This window comes from Haliotis cracherodii, unplaced genomic scaffold, assembly GCF_022045235.1.
Source record: "Haliotis cracherodii isolate W230 unplaced genomic scaffold, xgHalCrac1.p SCAF_15, whole genome shotgun sequence".
Classification (NCBI taxonomy): Eukaryota; Metazoa; Mollusca; class Gastropoda; order Lepetellida; family Haliotidae; genus Haliotis; species Haliotis cracherodii.
Genome location: NW_027266270.1, coordinates 33,874,405 through 33,897,632, shown reverse-complemented (window position 1 = coordinate 33,897,632; position 23,228 = coordinate 33,874,405). Strand labels below are relative to the sequence as shown.

At 40.1% G+C, this 23,228-nt stretch overlaps 1 protein-coding gene across 1 annotated transcript in view; it reads left to right on the top strand.

The window, feature by feature from the left end:
* The window catches only part of LOC139462073 (uncharacterized), a 34,497-nt gene that overhangs the window by 6,332 nt on the left and 4,937 nt on the right, over positions 1 to 23,228 (top strand). The gene's annotated exons all lie outside the window — the stretch shown is intronic.

The window sequence follows — 23,228 nt, the reverse complement described above, 5'->3', positions numbered from 1 at the left end:
GTGACATGACAAACTCACCACTAGTTTGCCATGCAGGTTTCCGTGTAACTCTGTCTGATCGTCTGGGCCGACTTGGGGGAATAGGTTGCACAGGATCTCGAGTCCTTGCATTGTTCACTCCAGATGTCTCGGGACTACTTTTAGTCTCTGTTTCAAGATTTTCTGGCATGACGTCCATGACAGTTGCAACATCACTGATGTGGTCTACATCAGCCACATCCGGGACAGTTGCAAGATCTGTGACATGAGCACCATCCGTTGCAATGCCATTGGCAGCATCGGAGACATGTGTGATATTGGCAAGATCCGAAACGACCTTAACATCCATTACATCTTGATCTTCAGTGACTGATGTGGACTCTGATTCTGATGGAGAATCACCAATACAGTCAACTTCCACTGATTCAGTTTCTTCCTCAGTTCGATCTTGTACAAGATCTTCAACATGGATTAAATCACCTTCATCCTGTTGCTTCATTTCCGTCAGTTGAACTTCAGCACCAACCATGTTACCTGTGGATGTATCACTGGCTGAAGAGACAGAATCAATATGAGGAGTAGATGAAACTGACAAAATAACCTCGTCATGGTCTTCATCATGTTCCAGTATGTCATCTGGTTTGTCTGTCACAGTTTGAATACTCGTTCTCTTTCTTGGTTTTGGTTTAGGTCTTACAGTTTCCGTAGCAACACTTCCAATAGGGAGGAGATGATTCCGATGCAAAGTTCTTATTCGACCCTCTCCATTCTCTGGCTCCACTACAAACACGGGTATAGTGGGATTTGGGTGTCCTTTGACAATGTATGCATCATCCTCCCACCGGTCTGCAAGCTTATGTTTACCTTCGAAGGCAAGGGCTTTTACCAGTACTCTATCCCCAACATGGACAGCTGCTCCTCTTGTTTGCTGATCATAGTTCTGCTTTTGCTTTCTCTTAGACTTCCTGGTGATGTTAGAGGCCAATTCATATGATTTCTTTAGTCTGTCACGCAGAGACTTTGTGTATAATTGTAACGACTGGTTGGCATGGTCTCTGTCAATTCCAAATGCAAGGTCTATCGGCAATCTTGGATGACGTCCAAACATTAAATAAAAGGGAGAATGACCCGTAGTTTCATGTTTGGTACAGTTGTAGGCATGAACTAGAGGAGAAACATGCATCTTCCAATCCTTCTTTTGATCAGGTTCAAGGGTGCCAAGCATATTCAAAAGTGTTCTGTTGAAGCGCTCTGTCTGGCCATTACCCATAGGATGGTACGGTGTTGTCCTCGACTTCTTCATTCCGGTAATTGTACACAGCTCCTCAATCAGACGACTTTCGAAGTTTGCACCTTGGTCCGAATGGATTCGGGCTGGTAAACCATAATGTACTACAAAGTGGTTAAGAAATGCTTCTGCTGTTGTACGGGCAGTCATATTTCTTGTTGGAACAGCCTGAGAATACTTAGTGAAGTGATCCGTAATTACAAGGATGTGCTGATAGTTCCCCTTCGAAGGTTCCAAGGTAAGAAAGTCCATAGCAACTAACTCCAATGGATATGTGGTCTCGATATTCACTAAGGGAGCTCTGGTATTTGTTGTTGACTTTCGGCGTAAACATCTCTGGCATTCCTTCACCCATTTCTCAACTTGACTTGCCATTCCAGGCCAATAGAATCGCTCTCTTACCAAGGCCAATGTTCCATCCCGTCCTAAATGACCAATATCGTCATGAAGACTCTTGAGAACTTGGGCACGGAGATGATAAGGAAGTACCAACTGTTCTGCAAGTTCATCATCCATGGTAGTCACTCTGTATAGCACACCTTGCTTGAGTTTAAGGTTGTCAAATCTGCGAGAAAGGGATGTAAATTCACTGGATTGCATGTAATCATTTCTTGGCTTTTGTCCTGTTCTGACCCATTTGATGACATCTGCAAGTGTCGGATCACAAAACTGTTCATGTCTCCAATCCTTTGGAGACATGCTCTTCAGGTCATGACCTGTATCACCAACATCTACCGACTCTGAGGACATGCTTAAACACTCAACATAATTGGGTGCAGAAACAGACTGACAGATAGCCTTGACAGATTCTGAGGAAATCTGATTATCTGCAGGCTCTGTTGCATGATCTCCTGGAATCCTTGACAGCACATCTGCATCAATATTTGATTTTCCAGGTCGGTATTTGACATCAAAATTGTAAGCTGACAAGGCAGCTAGCCATCTGTGGCCAGTTGCGTCGAGCTTCGCGGTAGTCAGAATATATGTCAGTGGGTTGTTATCTGTATATACAGTGAATTGATTGCCAAAGAGGTAATCATGGAACTTCTCAGTGATTGACCATTTCAATGCAAGAAACTCCAATTTGTGGGCTGAGTAGTTCTGCTCCGACTTTGACAATCCTCGGCTGGCATAGGCAATGACTCTCTGCTTCCCGCCTTGATTCTGGTATAGAACAGCACCTAGGCCACGTTGACTGGCATCGGTATGGAGTTCAAAGGGGATTGAGTAATCACAGTAACCGAGTACCGGCGGCGATGAAAGTCTATCCTTCAACTCCTGGAATGCTGCTTCCTGAGGATCTCCCCAAATCCAGTCCACTGAAGATTTTCCTTTCTTGTCTTTCGGGCTAGGCATTAACTGGGATAGAGGCTTCAATATCTTAGAGAAATTCTCTACAAACCGTCTGTAGTATCCTGCGAAACCTAAAAACTTCCTTACATCAAAAGGGTTAGTAGGTCGTGGCCAATTTCTGATTGCTTCTACTTTTGCAGGATCTGGTTCAACTCCATCCTTGGAAATGACATGTCCAACATAGGCAACTTTCTCTTTGAAGAATTCACACTTATCTGGAGCCAGTTTTAAGTTGCATTGGCGCAGGCGGTCAAAAACTTTGGTGAGACGTTCTAAGTGTTCCTCAAAGCTATCAGCAAATATGATAAGATCATCAATGTATATCACACAGATTGATAAATGCAAATCTCCAAGACAATCTTGCATGAGACGCTGAAATGTTGCCGGACTGTTGCAAAGTCCAAACGGAAGCCTATTATACTCAAAGAAACCTAAAGGGCCAACTGTAAAAGCAGTGCGCTCCTTATGTTCTTCTGCAAGTTCGACTTGGTAATACCCAGACTTCATGTCCAACTTAGTGTAAAACTTACTGCCAGCTAGACAATCTAAAATTTCCTCTATCCTTGGTAAAGCAAAACTGTCCTTAATAGTGGAATTGTTTAGTTGTCTGAAGTCCACGCACATTCTAAGTTTTCCATTCTTCTTCCTACACAGGACAATGTTAGAAGCCCAAGGACTATGTGATCTACGTATAACTCCACATGCTAGCAACTGTCTAAGATGATCTTTCACCTCTTGAAACATGGCTGGGGGAATACGTCGATGCCTTTGTTTAAAAGGAGTTTTATCCATTAACTCGATACGATGTTGTACTGCAGTTGAATGACCAAGATCTAATTCCCCACTTGAAAAGACATCAATGTACTTTGAGATAAGTTTAACACCTTTATCTAGTTCTTCGGGGGTAAGTCCTTTATCATTGACATCAATAAGGCTCAAAATAGACTCAGTATTGTATGACTGACTCAGCTTGGACTCTTCTACAGATACTGGTTGAATTTCACAGAGTACAGCTCTGGGTGGAATAACAACAGTACGAGTGGTAACATTTGACAAGTGCACCTGGATTGGATCCTGCTTCCTATACTTGTACAACATAAGTGAAGGAGAAACATCGATGTCTGATGGAATAGTTGAACTCTGACATGACTGTAGTGCACCAAGAGCTTGAGGATAACTGATTTCCTTGTCAACATAACCCTGGATAATGACTTGTGAATTTGGTGGAATAACTATGTTCCTGTCTTCAGCATTCTTGACCAGTCCTAACCTCCAATCATTCTTCGCTAGCTCCTTCTCACTAATGACCATATTCCTAAATGTCAAATACCATGGGGTATGAAGTGATGCTTTCTGAAGAAATCTAGTACCCACTGTTGCCTTACATCTCTCCATCAAAGATGACAAGATATTAGTACCCAACAAGATTGGCACTGACAAGTTATATCTACTGTCTGTGACAACTAATAGTAAACAAGGCATTGAATCAAGGCCTGGGGCTAACAACTCACTCTCAATATACCCTAGGTATGGCAATGTTCCACCATCTGCGCACTCTATGTCCAAAATACGGTCAAGTTGATGCATTGGAAGATGAGATAATTGATGCCTGTAGAATGATTCACTAACAGTAGACACTGTGGAACCTGTATCAAGTAAAGCTTTGCATACTTTACCTCCCACTGTGACACTGGCTTCATTCGCTTTCCCGATCAATCCTTCTGGAGTTGTGGTAGGCGTTGTCTCTGGTTTGCTTGTGGATTGGCCCATGAATCGCCTGCCTCCATGGGCCTGTGCATGTTTAAAGTCCAGTTGTGGTCCATGATAACCCTACATCCACGCCACAAATGACCTATCTGTCCACATTTCCAACAGACAATACCCTGCCTACCATCTGGAGGAACAGCTCCCTGATAAGGTAAGTGTGAAGGACCATATGTAGGATGACCTCTAGCGCTGAACTGACCCCGTCCATTATTGTTCCAATGAGACATATTAGATCTGCCACGAATAGAAAATGAGCCATGATCTGATCTGCCTCCTCCTCTAGCTCCTGAAGGAGATGGCGTGGGAGTGAGAGTGGGAATGTCAGCTAATTGCCTTTTAATGGCACCAAACTCTGCTGTTAATTGTTGAACCATACCCTTCAATTCCTGGTAATCACTGTCAGATTTAGCAGCCATTTTAGAAGGAATTGGCTTCTTTAAAGATTCTAGGGGCTTCCTCTGATTCAACTCAAATTCAATCCTTCTAATCGCTACACGCAACTTATCAAAGTCCTCAATAGCATCGTACTTGTGGCCAGATACATCCTTCAAATTTGGTTTAAGACCTTGCCAGAAAACACTCCTGAGGGCTTGGTTAGTCTCACTAGGTGATGACTTACTACTCTGTCTAGCCTTAGCATATAGGTCTTCAAGTCGGCAACCCCAAGAAGAAACATCTTCTTCTGCCATCTGTTTGGCACTATAAAACCTTGCCATCAGGGATTCACTTTCCTCACAGCTGCCATAAACACTTGTAAGTTTAGCTAACACGGAATCAAGGGAAGACTGCGGACCTAAAAGTGAAGCAGCTTTACCAGCTTTACCCTTCAGAGAGCGCCTAACAGCCTCAAATATGACATGCTTAGGATAAGCACTCTCAGCCAAGAGACACTCTACCTCATAGCGCCATAAATCATAAGAAGCCTCACCCTTACCAGCTTCACCAAAGAAAGATGACAACTTAGGAGTCTGACTTAAAGTGACTACAGATTTACTAATGTCTGCCTGAGTAACAGGAGTAAACTGAGGACCTTTACTCTCTAATGGGTTAGCATCTGATTGAAAAGCCTTAGTAACCACAGAACCTTTGTTACCCCATGTACCTTCAGAATCAGCCTGAATACCACCGGGCAATTTCCCTACCGACTGCAAATAGGAAACCATCCAATCCTGAAAATGTTCAGGGCTATCTACCACAGGTACTACACCCATCTGCTTCAAAGTATCGCTAAGTCCAGTGAGACTAAGATCGCCTACATCTGACTCTAAGGCTGGCATGATATCAGACCCTGGTTGCTTCTTCTGTTCTGGATCCTCCTCCTTGAGACCTGCAAATCCCTCCATGTCTTATAGACCTAACTGCCCAACTACAAAACTAAGTACCAGTACACTTATCCAAACACCACTAAAAGCCGTCTACAACGCAAAACAAATGCTGCATGGGAGTTAACTTAAAACTTAGGTGTACTGTACCAACTAAAGGGTTAGTTGAGGGATGAGTGCCTAAACAAGAAGAGTAAACGGGCAACAACAAGTGTAATATTGGGTGCCTTGAAACTAAACTGTATTATTACCTAGTTGAGATTGGATAAATAATTAAATTGACTAAGTACTATTTAGGTAATTTAGTTAATATAAAACCAAGTTTGTTTTGATATACTAATTAAAGTGTAATTAAAGTGTACCTATATGTAACTATATAACTGACTAAGACCTAACACAACACAGGGACTACACACCAGTGACCAAATTCATCATTCAATCACACATGTCACAATGTAACCATACGCATACCACACATAACAAAGGCAAAAAAACGAACCTATAAAATAAACATGGGCAATATGAGGTCAATCAGGGCAACTACTAAATTCATTTTTGTTTCACAACCCGTAGATACACAAATATCACAGTCTTCAGATACAATGTAAATATATATAAAAGTCAGACAATATAAAATATCACAGAATCAGTAAATGTCCAATACACCATGTCAATCTGTAATGTTCACTGGATCCCTGCTGTACGTTAAAAGTTCAATGCTGTAAAATGTTCACATGATTGTATAAACAATCTATTGATCCAGTGTTCATGGTGAGTTCAGCAAAGTAGCATTATCACAGCACGCTAATTAAAACAGGCAAAATAGATATCACAAGGCAAAGACAGGTAACTCACAGCAAGGCAGATCACATGATGTAAACAAGTCAACTTCCGGTCATCATCAGATCAACATCCGGTCAACATCAGATCAACTTCCGGTCAAGATCAGATCAACTTCCGGTCAACATCAGATCAACTTCCGGTCACCATCAGGTGCAGATCCTATCTGAATAACTCCTCACTGGGGGCTCCAAATGTTACAGCTGGTTTGACGCCAAGATATGACTCGCTGTGGGGTTGTGATCGGTTTTTATTCAGATGAAGAAACGTTGCAATGACGGAATGGAGAAAGGGAGAAAATGGAGAAAATGGCCCTGAAACAATTACAACAGAATAGAAACGGCCATACATTATATCAGTTATACATTCATATCACAAGTAGCTTATATAAAGAATATATTAATACTATGGTATCTCATAATACATTGTAAATTGTTACAAATTAATCCATTAGTGATGACACATGTTATCACGCCAAGGGAGAAAATTTCCCGCCAAATACAACATTTTGCCCACATACTCAAAATTAAAACAATATTTACACATATACCTAACATACACATAATTCCACAAGTAAGCTGACGTACATTTAAATAAGCACGTAGTAACCATCAAAAGCTACATACAAAGTGTACATGAAGATAAAATATATTTAAACATGCTAATGAGCCTTACCTATTTGTGGAATGAGCCATGTAATTGAACGTGGTGACTCACGTCCGATGACCATAGATTGCCTGTAATTCATAAACACAATCATACAACATTGTGACAATGCATTCACCATCACTCAGGGTCTCCGCTCACACAATTCAAACAAAACCATTTTTACATATATATACACACACAACCAACTGACAAAAGCAGACGTTTACTAACTATTTTTAACTCTTATCAGAACATTTGTTGCAACTTTCTACACAACCACATGTACTTAAGGTTTGACTTAGTTGACAAAACATCAGATACTTTAGATACTTAAATACATTTTTTAACCTTATCAGTTTTAACAAGATACAAAATGACATTTATTTCTAAGAAACAACATACTTAATGAACATGTAAAAGACATAATAAATCTAAACATAATTTAGTGTTTAAGTATTTAACTGACCTGTTGAATCCTACTGCCACCTTGTTGTTGCCTGTGCGGTGCTGTGATTGTGAGTTGGTTAGATTGGTGCAAAGAAGACTATCTTAGTTTTTTAAATTAGCCAATGAGAAGTTAAGAATTAGGGTCAGGTGATACACAACTTTCATCCTGGATCCAGAATGAGGCAATACTCTTGATCCAGCATTATACTTTACATAACTCTGACGTCATAACCATTCAGATGAATGAAATTCATAGGAACTAATGATAAACAAAATCAAATGTCAATCTAATTGATATTTTGCTTAAAACCACAAACATTAGAATACTGCCACCAACCATCAATATTTTTAACAACCTTTTTATGACTTATACATTATTTTTATTCATATTTTACCTTTAAACCATAAAATATAAAACACCATGTTACATCCAATACTTGTAAAATAGATATATACAATGAAACCAAATTATGACATTAAAATACCCTCAAAATGTCACTGCTACACACTACCCCCTATCAATAAATGACGTCCCCGTCATCTATCATTTATCTTTGACGACGGATAAAAGAACATCTGATACCTAAGAAGGCAAGGTGTCAAAAGTTCCACTGGTTGCCAGATGTTCTAGAAATCTTGCTTTCTCCAGCCAGTCTGGTGGTCGACCTGTTTGTGACATGACAAACTCACCACTAGTTTGCCATGCAGGTTTCCGTGTAACTCTGTCTGATCGTCTGGGCCGACTTGGGGGAATAGGTTGCACAGGATCTCGAGTCCTTGCATTGTTCACTCCAGATGTCTCGGGACTACTTTTAGTCTCTGTTTCAAGATTTTCTGGCATGACGTCCATGACAGTTGCAACATCACTGATGTGGTCTACATCAGCCACATCCGGGACAGTTGCAAGATCTGTGACATGAGCACCATCCGTTGCAATGCCATTGGCAGCATCGGAGACATGTGTGATATTGGCAAGATACGAAACGACCTTAACATCCATTACATCTTGATCTTCAGTGACTGATGTGGACTCTGATTCTGATGGAGAATCACCAATACAGTCAACTTCCACTGATTCAGTTTCTTCCTCAGTTCGATCTTGTACAAGATCTTCAACATGGATTAAATCACCTTCATCCTGTTGCTTCATTTCCGTCAGTTGAACTTCAGCACCAACCATGTTACCTGTGGATGTATCACTGGCTGAAGAGACAGAATCAATATGAGGAGTAGATGAAACTGACAAAATAACCTCATCATGGTCTTCATCATGTTCCAGTATGTCATCTGGTTTGTCTGTCACAGTTTGAATACTCGTTCTCTTCCTTGGTTTTGGTTTAGGTCTTACAGTTTCCGTAGCAACACTTCCAATAGGGAGGAGATGATTCCGATGCAAAGTTCTTATTCGACCCTCTCCATTCTCTGGCTCCACTACAAACACGGGTATAGTGGGATTTGGGTGTCCTTTGACAATGTATGCATCATCCTCCCACCGGTCTGCAAGCTTATGTTTACCTTCGAAGGCAAGGGCTTTTACCAGTACTCTATCCCCAACATGGACAGCTGCTCCTCTTGTTCGCTGATCATAGTTCTGCTTTTGCTTTCTCTTAGACTTCCTGGTGATGTTAGAGGCCAATTCATATGATTTCTTTAGTCTGTCACGCAGAGACTTTGTGTATAATTGTAACGACTGGTTGGCATGGTCTCTGTCAATTCCAAATGCAAGGTCTATCGGCAATCTTGGATGACGTCCAAACATTAAATAAAAGGGAGAATGACCCGTAGTTTCATGTTTGGTACAGTTGTAGGCATGAACTAGAGGAGAAACATGCATCTTCCAATCCTTCTTTTGATCAGGTTCAAGGGTGCCAAGCATATTCAAAAGTGTTCTGTTGAAGTGCTCTGTCTGGCCATTACCCATAGGATGGTACGGTGTTGTCCTCGACTTCTTCATTCCGGTAATTGTACACAGCTCCTCAATCAGACGACTTTCGAAGTTTGCACCTTGGTCCGAATGGATTCGGGCTGGTAAACCATAATGTACTACAAAGTGGTTAAGAAATGCTTCTGCTGTTGTACGGGCAGTCATATTTCTTGTTGGAACAGCCTGAGAATACTTAGTGAAGTGATCCGTAATTACAAGGATGTGCTGATAGTTCCCCTTCGAAGGTTCCAAGGTAAGAAAGTCCATAGCAACTAACTCCAATGGATATGTGGTCTCGATATTCACTAAGGGAGCTCTGGTATTTGTTGTTGACTTTCGGCGTAAACATCTCTGGCATTCCTTCACCCATTTCTCAACTTGACTTGCCATTCCAGGCCAATAGAATCGCTCTCTTACCAAGGCCAATGTTCTATCCCGTCCTAAATGACCAATATCGTCATGAAGACTCTTGAGAACTTGGGCACGGAGATGATAAGGAAGTACCAACTGTTCTGCAAGTTCATCATCCATGGTAGTCACTCTGTATAGCACACCTTGCTTGAGTTTAAGGTTGTCAAATCTGCGAGAAAGGGATGTAAATTCACTGGATTGCATGTAATCATTTCTTGGCTTTTGTCCTGTTCTGACCCATTTGATGACATCTGCAAGTGTCGGATCACAAAACTGTTCATGTCTCCAATCCTTTGGAGACATGCTCTTCAGGTCATGACCTGTATCACCAACATCTACCGACTCTGAGGACATGCTTAAACACTCAACATAATTGGGTGCAGAAACAGACTGACAGATAGCCTTGACAGATTCTGAGGAAATCTGATTATCTGCAGGCTCTGTTGCATGATCTCCTGGAATCCTTGACAGCACATCTGCATCAATATTTGATTTTCCAGGTCGGTATTTGACATCAAAATTGTAAGCTGACAAGGCAGCTAGCCATCTGTGGCCAGTTGCGTCGAGCTTCGCGGTAGTCAGAATATATGTCAGTGGGTTGTTATCTGTATATACAGTGAATTGATTGCCAAAGAGGTAATCATGGAACTTCTCAGTGATTGACCATTTCAATGCAAGAAACTCCAATTTGTGGGCTGAGTAGTTCTGCTCCGACTTTGACAATCCTCGGCTGGCATAGGCAATGACTCTCTGCTTCCCGCCTTGATTCTGGTATAGAACAGCACCTAGGCCACGTTGACTGGCATCGGTATGGAGTTCAAAGGGGATTGAGTAATCACAGTAACCGAGTACCGGCGGCGATGAAAGTCTATCCTTCAACTCCTGGAATGCTGCTTCCTGAGGATCTCCCCAAATCCAGTCCACTGAAGATTTTCCTTTCTTGTCTTTCGGGCTAGGCATTAACTGGGATAGAGGCTTCGATATCTTAGAGAAATTCTCTACAAACCGTCTGTAGTATCCTGCGAAACCTAAAAACTTCCTTACATCAAAAGGGTTAGTAGGTCGTGGCCAATTTCTGATTGCTTCTACTTTTGCAGGATCTGGTTCAACTCCATCCTTGGAAATGACATGTCCAACATAGGCAACTTTCTCTTTGAAGAATTCACACTTATCTGGAGCCAGTTTTAAGTTGCATTGGCGCAGGCGGTCAAAAACTTTGGTGAGACGTTCTAAGTGTTCCTCATAGCTATCAGCAAATATGATAAGATCATCAATGTATATCACACAGATTGATAAATGCAAATCTCCAAGACAATCTTGCATGAGACGCTGAAATGTTGCCGGACTGTTGCAAAGTCCAAACGGAAGCCTATTATACTCAAAGAAACCTAAAGGGCCAACTGTAAAAGCAGTGCGCTCCTTATGTTCTTCTGCAAGTTCGACTTGGTAATACCCAGACTTCATGTCCAACTTAGTGTAAAACTTACTGCCAGCTAGACAATCTAAAATTTCCTCTATCCTTGGTAAAGCAAAACTGTCCTTAATAGTGGAATTGTTTAGTTGTCTGAAGTCCACGCACATTCTAAGTTTTCCATTCTTCTTCCTACACAGGACAATGTTAGAAGCCCAAGGACTATGTGATCTACGTATAACTCCACATGCTAGCAACTGTCTAAGATGATCTTTCACCTCTTGAAACATGGCTGGGGGAATACGTCGATGCCTTTGTTTAAAAGGAGTTTTATCCATTAACTCGATACGATGTTGTACTGCAGTTGAATGACCAAGATCTAATTCCCCACTTGAAAAGACATCAATGTACTTTGAGATAAGTTTAACACCTTTATCTAGTTCTTCGGGGGTAAGTCCTTTATCATTGACATCAATAAGGCTCAAAATAGACTCAGTATTGTATGACTGACTCAGCTTGGACTCTTCTACAGATACTGGTTGAATTTCACAGAGTACAGCTCTGGGTGGAATAACAACAGTACGAGTGGTAACATTTGACAAGTGCACCTGGATTGGATCCTGCTTCCTATACTTGTACAACATAAGTGAAGGAGAAACATCGATGTCTGATGGAATAGTTGAACTCTGACATGACTGTAGTGCACCAAGAGCTTGAGGATAACTGATTTCCTTGTCAACATAACCCTGGATAATGACTTGTGAATTTGGTGGAATAACTATGTTCCTGTCTTCAGCATTCTTGACCAGTCCTAACCTCCAATCATTCTTCGCTAGCTCCTTCTCACTAATGACCATATTCCTAAATGTCAAATACCATGGGGTATGAAGTGATGCTTTCTGAAGAAATCTAGTACCCACTGTTGCCTTACATCTCTCCATCAAAGATGACAAGATATTAGTACCCAACAAGATTGGCACTGACAAGTTATATCTACTGTCTGTGACAACTAATAGTAAACAAGGCATTGAATCAAGGCCTGGGGCTAACAACTCACTCTCAATATACCCTAGGTATGGCAATGTTCCACCATCTGCGCACTCTATGTCCAAAATACGGTCAAGTTGATGCATTGGAAGATGAGATAATTGATGCCTGTAGAATGATTCACTAACAGTAGACACTGTGGAACCTGTATCAAGTAAAGCTTTGCATACTTTACCTCCCACTGTGACACTGGCTTCATTCGCTTTCCCGATCAATCCTTCTGGAGTTGTGGTAGGCGTTGTCTCTGGTTTGCTTGTGGATTGGCCCATGAATCGCCTGCCTCCATGGGCCTGTGCATGTTTAAAGTCCAGTTGTGGTCCATGATAACCCTACATCCACGCCACAAATGACCTATCTGTCCACATTTCCAACAGACAATACCCTGCCTACCATCTGGAGGAACAGCTCCCTGATAAGGTAAGTGTGAAGGACCATATGTAGGATGACCTCTAGCGCTGAACTGACCCCGTCCATTATTGTTCCAATGAGACATATTAGATCTGCCACGAATAGAAAATGAGCCATGATCTGATCTGCCTCCTCCTCTAGCTCCTGAAGGAGATGGCGTGGGAGTGAGAGTGGGAATGTCAGCTAATTGCCTTTTAATGGCACCAAACTCTGCTGTTAATTGTTGAACCATACCCTTCAATTCCTGGTAATCACTGTCAGATTTAGCAGCCATTTTAGAAGGAATTGGCTTCTTTAAAGATTCTAGGGGCTTCCTCTGATTCAACTCAAATTCAATCCTTCTAATCGCTACACGCAACTTATCAAAGTCCTCAATAGCATCGTACTTGTGGCCAGATACATCCTTCAAATTTGGTTTAAGACCTTGCCAGAAAACACTCCTGAGGGCTTGGTTAGTCTCACTAGGTGATGACTTACTACTCTGTCTAGCCTTAGCATATAGGTCTTCAAGTCGGCAACCCCAAGAAGAAACATCTTCTTCTGCCATCTGTTTGGCACTATAAAACCTTGCCATCAGGGATTCACTTTCCTCACAGCTGCCATAAACACTTGTAAGTTTAGCTAACACGGAATCAAGGGAAGACTGCGGACCTAAAAGTGAAGCAGCTTTACCAGCTTTACCCTTCAGAGAGCGCCTAACAGCCTCAAATATGACATGCTTAGGATAAGCACTCTCAGCCAAGAGACACTCTACCTCATAGCGCCATAAACCATAAGAAGCCTCACCCTTACCAGCTTCACCAAAGAAAGATGACAACTTAGGAGTCTGACTTAAAGTGACTACAGATTTACTAATGTCTGCCTGAGTAACAGGAGTAAACTGAGGACCTTTACTCTCTAATGGGTTAGCATCTGATTGAAAAGCCTTAGTAACCACAGAACCTTTGTTACCCCATGTACCTTCAGAATCAGCCTTAATACCACCGGGCAATTTCCCTACCGACTGCAAATAGGAAACCATCCAATCCTGAAAATGTTCAGGGCTATCTACCACAGGTACTACACCCATCTGCTTCAAAGTATCGCTAAGTCCAGTGAGACTAAGATCGCCTACATCTGACTCTAAGGCTGGCATGATATCAAACCCTGGTTGCTTCTTCTGTTCTGGATCCTCCTCCTTGAGACCTGCAAATCCCTCCATGTCTTATAGACCTAACTGCCCAACTACAAAACTAAGTACCAGTACACTTATCCAAACACCACTAAAAGCCGTCTACAACGCAAAACAAATGCTGCATGGGAGTTAACTTAAAACTTAGGTGTACTGTACCAACTAAAGGGTTAGTTGAGGGATGAGTGCCTAAACAAGAAGAGTAAACGGGCAACAACAAGTGTAATATTGGGTGCCTTGAAACTAAACTGTATTATTACCTAGTTGAGATTGGATAAATAATTAAATTGACTAAGTACTATTTTGGTAATTTAGTTAATATAAAACCAAGTTTGTTTTGATATACTAATTAAAGTGTAATTAAAGTGTACCTATATGTAACTATATAACTGACTAAGACCTAACACAACACAGGGACTACACACCAGTGACCAAATTCATCATTCAATCACACATGTCACAATGTAACCATACGCATACCACACATAACAAAGGCAAAAAAACGAACCTATAAAATAAACATGGGCAATATGAGGTCAATCAGGGCAACTACTAAATTCATTTTTGTTTCACAACCCGTAGATACACAAATATCACAGTCTTCAGATACAATGTAAATATATATAAAAGTCAGACAATATAAAATATCACAGAATCAGTAAATGTCCAATACACCATGTCAATCTGTAATGTTCACTGGATCCCTGCTGTACGTTAAAAGTTCAATGCTGTAAAATGTTCACATGATTGTATAAACAATCTATTGATCCAGTGTTCATGGTGAGTTCAGCAAAGTAGCATTATCACAGCACGCTAATTAAAACAGGCAAAATAGATATCACAAGGCAAAGACAGGTAACTCACAGCAAGGCAGATCACATGATGTAAACAAGTCAACTTCCGGTCATCATCAGATCAACATCCGGTCAACATCAGATCAACTTCCGGTCAAGATCAGATCAACTTCCGGTCAACATCAGATCAACTTCCGGTCACCATCAGGTGCAGATCCTATCTGAATAACTCCTCACTGGGGGCTCCAAATGTTACAGCTGGTTTGACGCCAAGATATGACTCGCTGTGGGGTTGTGATCGGTTTTTATTCAGATGAAGAAACGTTGCAATGACGGAATGGAGAAAGGGAGAAAATGGAGAAAATGGCCCTGAAACAATTACAACAGAATAGAAACGGCCATACATTATATCAGTTATACATTCATATCACAAGTAGCTTATATAAAGAATATATTAATACTATGGTATCTCATAATACATTGTAAATTGTTACAAATTAATCCATTAGTGATGACACATGTTATCACGCCAAGGGAGAAATTTTCCCGCCAAATACAACATTTTGCCCACATACTCAAAATTAAAACAATATTTACACATATACCTAACATACACATAATTCCACAAGTAAGCTGACGTACATTTAAATAAGCACGTAGTAACCATCAAAAGCTACATACAAAGTGTACATGAAGATAAAATATATTTAAACATGCTAATGAGCCTTACCTATTTGTGGAATGAGCCATGTAATTGAACGTGGTGACTCACGTCCGATGACCATAGATTGCCTGTAATTCATAAACACAATCATACAACATTGTGACAATGCATTCACCATCACTCAGGGTCTCCGCTCACACAATTCAAACAAAACCATTTTTACATATATATACACACACAACCAACTGACAAAAGCAGACGTTTACTAACTATTTTTAACTCTTATCAGAACATTTGTTGCAACTTTCTACACAACCACATGGACTTAAGGTTTGACTTAGTTGACAAAACATCAGATACTTTAGATACTTAAATACATTTTTTAACCTTATCAGTTTTAACAAGATACAAAATGACATTTATTTCTAAGAAACAACATACTTAATGAACATGTAAAAGACATAATAAATCTAAACATAATTTAGTGTTTAAGTATTTAACTGACCTGTTGAATCCTACTGCCACCTTGTTGTTGCCTGTGCGGTGCTGTGATTGTGAGTTGGTTAGATTGGTGCAAAGAAGACTATCTTAGTTTTTTAAATTAGCCAATGAGAAGTTAAGAATTAGGGTCAGGTGATACACAACTTTCATCCTGGATCCAGAATGAGGCAATACTCTTGATCCAGCATTATACTTTACATAACTCTGACGTCATAACCATTCAGATGAATGAAATTCATAGGAACTAATGATAAACAAAATCAAATGTCAATCTAATTGATATTTTGCTTAAAACCACAAACATTAGAATACTGCCACCAACCATCAATATTTTTAACAACCTTTTTATGACTTATACATTATTTTTATTCATATTTTACCTTTAAACCATAAAATATAAAACACCATGTTACATCCAATACTTGTAAAATAGATATATACAATGAAACCAAATTATGACATTAAAATACCCTCAAAATGTCACTGCTACATATATTTTTAGAAGATTTTAGAAGATGCTTACATCACTGTATCTCAGAACGTAAAACTGATAACATTCAAACATGTAATTAGTACACAGTTAATTGTTACATATAAATTCCTGCATATTCCTTTTTGAACAAAAAGCCTACATGTATACTGATATCGGTGTCCACTGTTAAAAGGGACACCGATATCAGTGCAGTCAGCCATGGTATATGGAGAGACAATAATAAGGTGATTAATTATAGTCTGTTGCAGAATATGCGGTATAAGTGTAGTCATTGATACATATACACATTACACATATACAGATGAAATACACGATATGATGCAGTGCAAGAACAAATTAAGATACGGTTTCTATTAAAAATAATTATACGATTTTGGATTTAATTAGCATGTTTACATTTTCAGGCCAACACGGCTGAGATACAGCATCGGCATACTCAACTGGAGTTGTTTTCTGCCGGTCGTAAGTTCATTGTTTGACCGGGCACACTCGTGTCGGGGTTGCGATATTTTCTTCTCTTTGTTGGCAGCCTGCCAGCGGTCTGAATTTTGAGAAAGGTCTCAGCATGGGACTGTTAATTACTTCTTAATGATGTCTACAAGCTTACAAACTTGTAGATGTTGGGTGCGGTTAGGACCAAACTTTTTCAGCTCAGAGTGTTAGTGGTCCTGGAACCCATAGTGTCAAACAGGTTCTGCACAAAACGTCCATCAGATTCTACTGTTCAGCAACATTGTCACTGAATTTCAGAACTCTGGCATGATATAATAATCAAGGATTTCGAAGGTGAACGAGGGGAAAGGCAGACGCACGTGGATTTACCCTCAGGTTAATATTGTCTGGAGTTCACATTTTGGGGCATTTCATATACTAATTGAACGGAGTTCACCTGCACATGTCCACTTTAGTGATACAGACCGTTAAACCGTGTCCAACAGACAATCTGAGGTGGCTATCTCCCATCAAGTCAGCTCTGTTTTTAAGCGCATAGTTATGTTTTTGAAATTGAAATAAAAGGAATTTAAAAAATTATATTTAACAAACCTACACATTACCAAATACAAAACTTTATAACCCTTTCTAGACTTCGTTCCAATTAACCTGGATCATTCAACTCGCTCGCGAAGGTCGTATGCGACTTTAAAGTGAATACGTCTACAGTGTACAAGTAACTTTTAACTGTATCATATATACTCATGATAAGCAATTATTTTCGTTCCTAATTCGAATGAGCACATTCTGAGGCTAAATCTGCAAAAGGACAGATAAAACATTTCTTTGTACAATGCAAACGATACAAACGTAGCGGCTGATAATAGAGACAATGATTTAATAATCTGCAATATATCAAGTGTTCTCGTTCAATCTATTGTACATATTGAAGTGATTGTTAAGTTTCAAGGAGGACTAAAATGTTGTGGTATTATGAATGTATTTAGAATATGAATAGCGAAAAGCAGTCACCATATCGGATGTACATGTATAACTTGTCTTCCAACACCACGCTTGTGCCGAGGCCCATGGTCATAAAACTAATCGGTCCCATAAAAGGAGCAAATAGTTTCGCAGATACTTCTTGCTATGGTTCACTCCCAATTGTCAGACGACCTAATCATCAGTCAGACCAGTCAAGTGTGACCAGCGTACCTGCCTGGTTTTGGCTCCTAATTACTGAACTGCCCAATACTGTCATACTGTGGGCAGAGTAAGCGGCCTCGTTGAGTGATACAGACTAACCAGATTATGATTGTGTTTGTAAGTTGCGTTTAATCTGTGTCGGGTTGCAGTTGTTTTATTTGTCAAGACTAGGGGTAGTTTCTTCAATGAAACCTTTTAGCCGTTGAGTTTGTTTTGCATTCATTTCATTAAATACATTGTTAGGTAGAATAATAACACGTTATATGGATTAAACATCTCCCTATTCTGAGTATAATCTCACATGTACTCTAAGTACCGTACTATATTACTTTGCGGAGACACTGAGTATAATTTTTTAGTTGGCATTGTATGCTGTCTGAATGACTTTACACAAATCCCTGCATTCAATAGACCCGTGAAGATCTTCAACAAACCATTCTTGGCGTAAAAGGGCGACAGCACTTGTCGTAAGAAGCGACTACCGGGATCGGGTGGTCAGGCTCGCTGACTTGGTTGATGCATGTCATCGTATCCCAATTGCGTGGATCGATGCACATGATGTCAATCACTGGATTGTCTGGTCCAGATTCGATTATTTACAGACCGCCGTCATACAGCTGAAATATTGCTAAATGTGGTGTTATACATCTAACAAACAACAAAACACAAAAAGAGAAAGTGTATGAGTACTAAAACTTGCAATAGATATGCGTACCCTACGTACACACATGAGTCCCATTCGACAGTCTACAACACACGAATAACTGTCAAACAAATTTGGGTACCCCTTCTGTTCAGGCAAGTTATTTAGTTCGATAATTTTGTATTAAAATCCTTTTCAATTTGTTTTCATCCTTTTTCCCTATTCCATGCATGTTTATGTTGCTACATCTTATTGCTCATGTTTCCAAGTATTGTAAAACACTTTAATGTTTCTCCTTCTTAATCTAACGTTATAACATTTCCGGTCATTGCCATCATCTAATACACAAGAGATGATACCAAGACATATTTTATTCGGTTTTATTGTCTATGCGGTCTTACAATTGATTTTATTAGTCTTTAAATCTTATGTCTAGTAAATATTTTCACAAACAGGGCTGGTAACAGGAATGTAACATCCAGTTGAGGACTGAATACGACGTACGTTAGTCTGGTAACGACATTTCTACAATTAATATTTTGAATAAGCCGTTAATACCCCATTTGTGACAGGGATGATGGTATGGTAGATGTAGCAGACATATTGTCAGCCGTTGTTACGCGAGTCACTAGGTTATTAGTACGGCATTGGCCTTGTTGATTGGTACTATACTTTCTGTGGCCACTGGCGGACGTAATTCAAACTCCTTCCACACTGACATCGCACCAAATATATTTGTGTACCGATTACATAACTCTTACTGACAGGGTAGGGTGGTAGTTCACGCGAAACGGACGACACTGTGTATATTGAGCGGCTCCTTTGATATCTCTTCACAACATACTTTTAATGAATGACCAATTAAACGATGATACACATCAGGATCGCGGAGAAAATACAAGCTTCGTTCGCGTTGAATATATATATCAAGGCACAAATTCATCTTTCATAAACTTTTTGTGTCTTTGTGCTTAATATATCCACATATCAACGAAAATATGTAATACATGTATCCACAAAAATATACATGTACAGGCTAGGTATTTGCCCACAGCAACACCTGCATAACTGTTTATTCACGCGTGGTGTGGCAGATTGTAATTGACCGACAACAAGTATTGTAGAATCACCTGTAAATAAGGCCCACACTGTAATTAGACACAACGTACTAATGAGAATATGAGAATTATCATAAGAAGGCTGTTACGTTTTTCTTAACTATTACCATTTTCATACCAAAAGTGACAATGCAGTTAAAAGTTGCTTTAGTGTCACAATATTCACTCACGTTTTCCTCAATCGCATTGAAACATAATTCCTACTGGTCAGTTCGACACTGCTTGTAATTAAATAATTATTTCGAGATTTCGTTAGAATGTAAGATATTCGGCCAAACGTTATGCAATAAAAGACGAATAGTTTCTTTCCATTAAAATACGCGCACGCGTACCTGTCACGTAATTGCACAGTGTGATGTATCAACGGGTCATAAAATGGGAAATGAAATAGAAACTAACTAACATTTAATGTTGTACACGCACATGAATTCGTATGATAAACTGCCAAAACGTTTTGAGAGATAAGGCCGGGTTCATTAAAGATGTTGGGTGCGGTTAGGACCAAACTTTTTCAGCTCAGAGTGTTAGTGGTCCTGGAACCCATAGTGTCAAACAGGTTCTGCACAATACGTCCATCAGATTCTACTGTTCAGCAACATTGTCACTGAATTTCAGAACTCTGGCATGATATAATAATCAAGGATTTCGAAGGCAAAACCTTTTCTCGCCCATGGGCGAAATATTTCAATAAATCTGTAAAATAGCTGAATTGAGTAAAATTGAGTTTCATTATGTGCCATGAAAATAGTAAGAACACCTGCATGTATTTGCGAAACAAAATCATAAGTTTTAAGTAAAGGAAAATATTCTCGCCCATGGGCCAAACCTTTTTCTCGCCCATGGGCGAAATATTTCAATATCGCTATAAAATCGTTGAATTAAGTTAAAATGAGTTAAATTTTGTGTCATGATAGTTAAATAAATACATTTAATGTATTTGCGAAACAAAAACATGAGTTTTAAGTAAAGGAACATATTCTCGCCCATGGGCCTACCCATGGGCCAGACTTCGCCCATGGGCAGGCCCATGGGCGACATAGTCTAAATATTGAGTTTTTGAACATTTCTTTTTTCATTTTTTTCATTAAATTTTGTGTCATGATACTTCAATGAATACATTTAATGTATTTGCGAAACAAAATCATGAGTTTTAAGTACAGGAACATATTCTCGCCCATGGGCCAAACCTTTTTCTCGCCCATGGGCGAAATATTTCAATATCACTATAAAATCGTTGAATTAAGTTAAAATGAGTTAAATTTTGTGTCATGATACTTGAATGAATACATTTAATGTATTTGCGAAACAAAATCATGAGTTTTAAGTAAAGGAACATATTCTCGCCCATGGGCCTGCCCATGGGCCTACCCATGGGCCAGACTTCGCCCATGGGCTGGCCCATGGGCCACACTTCGCCCATGGGCAGGCCCATGGGCGACATAGTCTAAATATTGAGTTTTTAAACAATTGTTTTTTCATTTTTTCTTCCTTGGTATGTTTCCATGAAAACGGCATGTTTAATTTTGTAAATACCTTTAACCGAGACTGGGCAAAGAGCGTAGAGTTTCTGGACTTTTGGGTTTCCAGAATTAAAATGGGACGTGTTTGTATCATTATTGAGTGAAGAAGATTCAAAACTACACTTAACTTTTGTCCCGGCTTCTTCGTGATGGACTTCACCTCGTTGATTGTTTGTCTGAGTTGAGCTTGGGCTGGGTCTGGCCGTTGGCGAGTGGACAATTTCGTCTCCAATGCGAGAAGTCACCGCAGTGAAAGCAGGCCCCTGTTGACCTCTGACCTCCACGGGCACGAAAAAGCTGAGAACCACCAACAGCAGACTGACCGTGCATGCTGTCGCTGACCGCTGTTGACGCTGGAATGGGTCGTGGTCCATACCTATATGGACGCGCACGTGCATTACGAGCGTTTTTGGCCTTGATTTTCTTGATGGCCTTGTTCTCGGCCCTCGTGATGCGACGGTCATCATCGGAGTCATCAGCCAATTCACGGGACACGTAGTTTCTCACGGTCTCCCAGCCTCCCTCGGACGAATCTGCAATCTTGATGTGTTTGTTTCTGTTCTCGATCCTGGCTATCTCATTCTTGACTAACTCAGTTACATAATCACTCTTACCGTACTGAATTCCAAATTCAATTTGTTTAAATGTCTCTAAAGTCTCTTCATTAAAAGAATATTGAATGCGATTTCCCTCGCGTGACCATACATAATCTTTCTCTGCTTTCAGTTTCTGTAACTCCTTGTTTGTCTTTGAGAATTCTTCTCTTAAACCAGCAACTCTCAGTTCTAATCGTTCATCTATACTTTTCGCTATCTCTTCTTTAGATGAATTCAGCTGTTTCAAAATGGCGTCTAACTTGTCGTTGATAGGTGTTTGGGCTTCCATAACAAAAGTAAAGTTTTCAGTGGCGCACTGCAAGCGAGAATGACCACTCTATACATGCTTAACCTTATATAGCCCCTTATAAGCGCCCTCTACTATTACACAACACCATGTTGTATTTTCCTACGGTAGGAGAAAGTAATTTCTTTCTTATTCGTACCTCAAACGAAAGAAATAATATTTATCGCGTCGGACCTGTTGACGTTCTGCACTGTAAATGTATTACTCCGCAACGACTGTGACTGACTTACTGGGGTAGTTAACAGACCTTTCCCATCTAATGATGATATTATTTGAATATCTTTTTTAGCCAAACTACAAAATGTTACCTTTCCTTTTGAGGACATATTTTATTCCTCGGTACAGCTTGTATTTATATGGCTGACGGTGTAAACATTAAATCACACTAACTACATGAAATTCTTTCGAGGTATAGAATAGTTATATCTAAAGAATTGACTTTCACTTTGTGTGAGTACATTGGAGTATGAACCTGGGCGAATGAGGGCGAAACTGTATTTACGTCATTAGTTTCTAGTGCTAGCCCACTGAGATACCAGGCCGCAGTACAACATGAATATCCCACTCAGGCACAGTATACTGACTCCGAGGCGACCAGTCCTTGTTTTATCCCCGTCATGCCGAACGTCAGGCAGGGTAACAACAAGTACCACCATTTATGGTATTTAGATTTGACGCTGCAGCGAATCGAAACTTACGCTCTCCGATCCGTGCGTGCGTGTGCGTGTGCGTGTGTGTGTGTGTGTGTGTGTGTGCGTGTGCGTGCGTGCGTGCGTGCGTGCGTTCGTTCCCTCGTGTCTGCATGCGTGCATGTGAGTGTGACGATGACATACGGTGTATGACAAGTTCGTAGTATTCAACAGATCATATTTTTCATAATTTCATATATATTCATACAGTAAACTAAGTTTATAAAGAACACGCTTATAACGAACTGA